This window comes from Eptesicus fuscus, chromosome 5 (genome assembly GCF_027574615.1).
Source record: "Eptesicus fuscus isolate TK198812 chromosome 5, DD_ASM_mEF_20220401, whole genome shotgun sequence".
In the NCBI taxonomy this organism is placed as follows: domain Eukaryota; kingdom Metazoa; phylum Chordata; class Mammalia; order Chiroptera; family Vespertilionidae; genus Eptesicus; species Eptesicus fuscus.
This window is the reverse complement of record NC_072477.1, coordinates 50,446,196-50,452,195: the sequence shown is the minus strand read 5'-3', so window position 1 is coordinate 50,452,195 and position 6,000 is coordinate 50,446,196. Positions and strand designations below refer to the sequence as shown.

Genomic DNA, 6,000 nt, shown 5'->3' with positions numbered 1-6,000 from the left:
TCACAAGTCTCAAGGTCATGAACTCTCCTCAGCACAATAGCAGTGGCACACGCGTCTGTGATTATTTGATTACCGTGTCTCAGGCTGTAGCCTCTATGAGAGCAGAGAGCAGGTGTCTTTTTCTTCTCCACCACTGTGTCTTAGCTCAGAGTGAGGCAGTTTCTAGCATTTGGCAGGCATCCAATAAATGTTGCCGGCTGAAAGAATGTTAGGGATGCATGAGCCTTTTGTAGGGGGGAGTATTATCCGGTTTTATAGGTGTCGAAACAGCCACAGAATACCCAAGACCACACAGAAGTAACTGCTGGAACGAGGACTCCAAAACAGCTCAGTTTAGCTTCACAACCCAGGGTCTTTCTACCACGTCACGCTCCTTCCCCTGGGTGGCGGGGCTCAGGCTGGTGCGGAAGGCAGACAGGAAAACCTCTCCTGGGTGAATACCAGCAACACGGAAGAGGTACGAACGGGAGGCGGCGAGGCAGGCAAAGGTGGGGGTCCCCAACTCTGCTTAAATTAAATCCCGCTCGCCGAGAGGAAGCAAAATTATGAGTGGATTGGCTTGTGCATCCTGCTTAGAATGCAAATAGAAAGGAAGGTGCAAAGAGTTAGGACGCCCCGGGAGTTGGGGATGAGGCGGGAGGGAGAAGGAAAGGAGGTGAGAAAGAGGGGTGGTAGCAGGGTCTGTCTGTTGCGGGGAGGCACCGTCCTTGGTCCCTGCGGCGGGTATCAAGGTGTTTCATCAAAGGACACCTGGCAGGCGCGAGGGTAAGTTCACCTGCACAGGCGGGGCGTCGGCGCCGAGCTGTTTCCCAGTCAGTGGCCTAAGAAAATAACTCGCCCCCATGTGCAAGGGTGGGTGGAAATAAATAATGCATTTATTTTATTATTTTTATTTTTTTGTGGGAAAGAGGTTTCGTACATAAGGATATTAGAGCTCCGAAGAGAATTACAGTGCAACCGCCACGGCTATTATCCTCATCAGGCACCATTTCAACACCTCTCGGTTCAAGTCCGCCAGCCCTGCGCCAGGGTTTATTTTCCTATAAGCGAGATCCCCGCCCGCCCGGTCCGGGCGCGGGGAGGGGAGCGCGGTGGCAACCGGCGGCGAGAGGAGAGGCTATTTTGGGTGTGGGAACGCGGCGCGCGGAGGGCGGCGCCGGGCTGGGCGCGGGCGCGCGGGGAAAGCCTCCAGCTCGGGCTGCCACGGCAACCGCGTCCAGGCAACGCGCCCGGAAGCCGCTCGGGCGGCGCGCGGCGGCTCGCGTCCCCCGGGAGCCGCGAACCCGGCCGGGCCGCGCGCCGGGCCAGGCGGCAGGCGCGCGCTGATTGGACGGCGCTCCCCGCGGCGCGGGCCCGCAGCCGGGCTCCCCGCACAGCCCGCGCCGGCGGCCACCGCACCCAGCCGCGCCCGCGAGGACAAGGGGAGCCGCGGCGCGCCCGCCCCCCGCGAGGGTGAGTGCCGCGTCCCGGGCCCCCCCCCGACTGGGCATCCTGCGGTCCGGGGCGGCCGGTGACCTTGGGGCAGCCCCCGGGGAGATAGACTTGGGGGACACGGAGAGACGCGCGTGGCCCGTGCGACCCGCTGCCGGCGAGAGGGTTAACTGCTTGCTGACGCGCAGGAATGAAGTTGGGCACAAAGCGCAACCGACATTGTTGCATTTTTTGCGGGGGCTGGGGAGAGGCTGCATGCAAGCAAACCCACAGAAGCCCCGAGGGATTGTTTGGAGGAGCTAGGGTGGTGCACACATTGCCAGGGAGCCGAGTGACCTTGGACGGGTCACCTAACCCCCCACCCGCTTCGTTAAAAGGAGAGGCTTGGGTTCCTCGCAGTTCCACGGTGCTGTTGTGCCATTGCACTGAGGTGTCAAAGGGCCCCAAAGTACTGGCTCTGCAGGGACAGGATATACAGGGCTTAACTATGTATATTGTACAAGGGTGTCCATTAATTGGTTCTCAAGTGGCAAGAAATGTTATAGTTTTATAGACGATTATGGAGAGAAAGCGGTAGGTGGTCCAGAGAGTGACTTCTCAAGATGCCCAGGTGAAAACCTCTTGGGTGCTCTAAAGTCACGAACGAAATCAGGGTTATACTCCTGAGTTCTTTCCTGTAGTTAATCTAATAGGAAACTTTGTATTTGAATAGGTAGAATCAAGACCCAATAGTGGCAGGCAGCAGCAGATTAAATGAGTCATTTCTTCAATATGCATGAGGGAGGTTGTGTGTGTGTGTGTGTGTGTGTGTGTGTGTGTGTGTGGTGCACGGGAGTGCCTGGCTGGGATCACGCCTTCATCTTATTGTCTGTGTATGTCAGTTTTAGAAATTATTTCATAGGAGTCACCAGAAATAATGCTAGCATGACTTGAATCCACAGAAGTGCAGCTCTCTCTGAAGCCGAGGCAGCTTGCTCTTAAATAAGAGTTGGGTTTGTGAAAGTAAATATATTCTTTACTGAGAACCATCCCTAGGATTTGCACATGTCTCAGCCTTCAGGACCCTGGCATGGAGTGTGTGTGTGTGTGTGTGTGTGTGTGTGTGTGTGTGGTGCTCCTGAGACCCAGTAGGCTGTGACACCTCTTCTATTTTTAGCATTGGCTGGTGCTAACAAGACCCGCAGGCCCCCTTCTGCATTCTCAGCTTATATACTGCGAGGGAAGGGAGGGAATCCCTGGTCCTTCTCACAGCCTCTGGGGTTGACCCTTCTGGCTTTCTGCTCTGAGGCTGTCCTTGGTATTCATTCCAGTGTGGTTTCATCTGTATACAAAGGTGGGTGGGAAGACAGCATTCTCCGTGTTAATGAATAAGCTCCTGCAAGCTTGTTTACCTGAGGGTTTAATAATCTTTAATGGCTTACATGTTAGAAATCGGAGAGCATCCAGACAGAAACATTCTTACTCCCCAGGAAATCAGCCACTAAGCCTAACAACTCTTAACCAGTCACACCTCACACACCAGGAACCCTCATCAACTTCAGCCACCTCTCTCTAGGCCACTAACCTGTGTGTCTCCAACCCACCTTTCAGTCTCCTTTCTTACATCCTACAGCCATACTCCCGTGTTTTCACTTTTCTGAGGCGGAGCCCATCTCCTGTCTCCGCCCCCCCCCCCCCCATCACCCCTCCTCCCACCCCAGCCCTCTCCCATCTCACCGAAACATGGATTGGCCTTCCCCTGGCTTCTCAGAGCCACCTCCAAACCATGAACCCACCACTGACAAAGTCTTTAGAGAGCATGCTGCCTGCTTGTGCCCCACACCGTACTTCTCACCTCTCATCAGTGCTTGCCAAACCTGCTGGCTCCTCAGGATCACCTGGAGCATTTTGAAAAAAATGTGGCTCTTTAGACTCTCCCAAACATTCCACATTAGAATCATCGAGGTAGCAAGACGTATGAATTCTTATTTTAAAAACAGCCCTCCCTCCCACAAAAAAAAAAAAAAAAAAAAAGGAAGGGGGAGAAAGGAAGATGGGGAGAGAAAACAGCTCCCCCGGTGAGTCTGATGTACACACAGGTTTGGAATCACTTCACTTGATGCTACGAAAAAAGTAGCAGCCCTGTCGGGGGTGGCTCAGTGGTTGAGGAGGTCATGGTTTGATTCCCGGTCAGGGCACATGCCCGGGTTGTGAGCTTGATGCCCAGTAGGGGGGCGTGCAGGAGGCAGCCGATCAATGATCTCATCATTGATGTTTCTATCTCTCTCTCCCTCTCCCTTCCTCTCTGAAATCAATAAAAATTATTTTTTTTTTGAAAAGTAACAAACAGGCATGAGCAACTGGCTTGGTTCTCTTTTCTACCTTGTCTCTTGCCGGTGACTTGGGGGATTATGTTGAGACTCTATTAATTCAATGACCTTGAAGTTCCTCAAGGTCCTCAACATCAACTCCCATGGCTTGTTTAGTCTTGGGAATTTTTTCCACCTTTAAGATCTGGACTTCACCTTGGACTTCAGCCTGGTTATCTGACTTCTCCTCCCCTCCCCCCCCAACCCAGCATCTCCCCCTACACACACACACACACACACACACACACACACACACACACACACACTGCACCAAGTTTCAGCCATCACTGAGGACTCTGGTCCTTTCATTGCTAGCTGTTCACTCCCTTTATGGCTCCATTTCTCCACTTGGACCTTATATCTTGCCAGCCATTTCAGTTCTGTCTGGAATTCCAGAACCTTTGTCTTAACACGTTGGACTTCTCATATGGCAGTCCTCAATCCAAAATCACCCTCATTATCTGCTTTTACTTCTCCATCCTGCCAAGTTATCTAGGAGAAAGTCACAAAGACGGGAAGACTGATTCCATTCAACATTTATGCTGGCTCTACTCTAATTTCACTGAGGTCTAGCTTTTCTGTGGGGAAAAAAATAAAATAAAAATCCTTGGTTAATTAGCTCTGGACTACATTCTTTTAGAGATTATGCCAGACTTTTCCATTCCTTAAACTTCCAGTCAGTTTCCTTTTGGGAGATAGACTTTCTTCATTGATAAGAACTAGAGGCCCCATGCATGAAAATTCATGCACTGGAGGGAGTTCCCTCAGCCCAGCCTGCCCCCTCTCACAGTCTGGGAGCCCTCAGAGGCATGAGGCGACCTGGTGATCAGGGGAAGGAAACGCCCCCATCACACCTCTGCTGCTGCCACTGCCGGCTACACAAGCCTTGGCCGGCCCTGGTTACCTGAGCCTCAGGCGGCCCTGGGCGGTTGGGCAGCTGCCATCTGAGGCTTGTCTGTGCCTTGGGCCAGCCCTGGGTGGCTGGGGGACTGAGGAGACTGGACACCACCATCTTGTGGCTGTGGGGACCGCCATCTTTGAGGGTGGGACAGTCAATTAGCATATTCCCTCCTTATTGGCTGCAGGCACCGCCATCTTTGAGGGCGGGGTAGTCAATTAGCATATTCCCTCCTTATTGGCTGTAGGTGCTGCCATCTTTGCGACAGCGTGAGGGTCAATTAGCATATTCCCTCTTTATTAGATAGGTTATCCATGTCCCAGTTGAGTGCCCTCTCCCTCAGTATAAGCTCCCAAAGTACCCTCCTCACTTAAGCCTTTGTCTTTACCCACTTTTGTCCTGCTTTGTTTTCTTTCTCCAGGGAAGAAAATATTTCTCATTCCCCTCCCCAAATTAACCCACATGCACTCTACCCTCTCCTGTCTCTGGATTTCTTCCCTTCCTCCTCGCCTCTTTTGGAAATTTGCTCCATTTATTATTCTCTTTCTTCAGTTTCTTCCGTCCCTCCTTACCCTTCCCAGCCTTCCCCTCACTATATAGTCAAGTAAGTCATCATTCTCATAATAGAAGGCACCATGCTGGCGTCCCAGCTCTATCCAGTAGGGCTTTCTTCGATGATGCAAATATTTGATATCTGCACTGTCCAACATGGGAATCCCTAGCCACGTGCAACTGCTCAGCTTGTGAAATGTGGCCAGTGACACTGAGGAATTGAATCTCTAATTTTTGTCAATTTTAAAATTAATTCAAATCCTATTTAAGTAGTCCCATGGGCTCCTGTATGAGGCAGCAGTTCTGTGTTGTATGAGGCCCCTGTGTTGTATGAGGCCCCTGTGTTTACTGCGCATCTCTTCTCTGGCCTCGCCCTCACCTTTCTGTTGAAACTGCTTTCTTGTCCGGCTCCTGGGGAGGGGTCCTGGTTGCAGAGCTGAGGCCCTTCCCCACCTTGGTTTCTGCCCTGTGTCTGCCTCCGGCAGCCACTGTCCTCCTGAGCCTCTCTCTATTCTTGTCTCTGGTTCTCCAGGTGCGACTCAGACCTCATTTCTCTCCTTCACCTGCCTGACGTCTGAACGTAGGATTATGTGGGGTCCTGGGCGCCTTTTCCTCTTCCAACATTAGTTGTTAACGGACAGTTAGTTATCTGGTGCCATACTGGGCACCGTGCTTCACTTGTATTATGTCCTGTAACCCTCGCTCCAACTCTGTGAGGCAGATAGTCTTATCGTTCCTGCTGTGTAGGTGAGGAAATTGAGGCAGGGAGAA

The 6,000-nt window shown here is 52.2% G+C and overlaps 1 protein-coding gene across 1 annotated transcript in view; it reads left to right on the top strand.

The window, feature by feature from the left end:
* The first annotated feature begins 1,392 nt into the window (after positions 1-1,392).
* FAM81A (family with sequence similarity 81 member A) overlaps positions 1,393-6,000 on the top strand; it is a 70,764-nt gene continuing 66,156 nt past the window's right edge. Inside the window, exon 1 of the mRNA XM_054715525.1 lies at positions 1,393-1,452. The gene's annotated coding sequence lies outside the window, so the exon portion shown is untranslated. The remainder of the gene's footprint in view (positions 1,453-6,000) is intronic.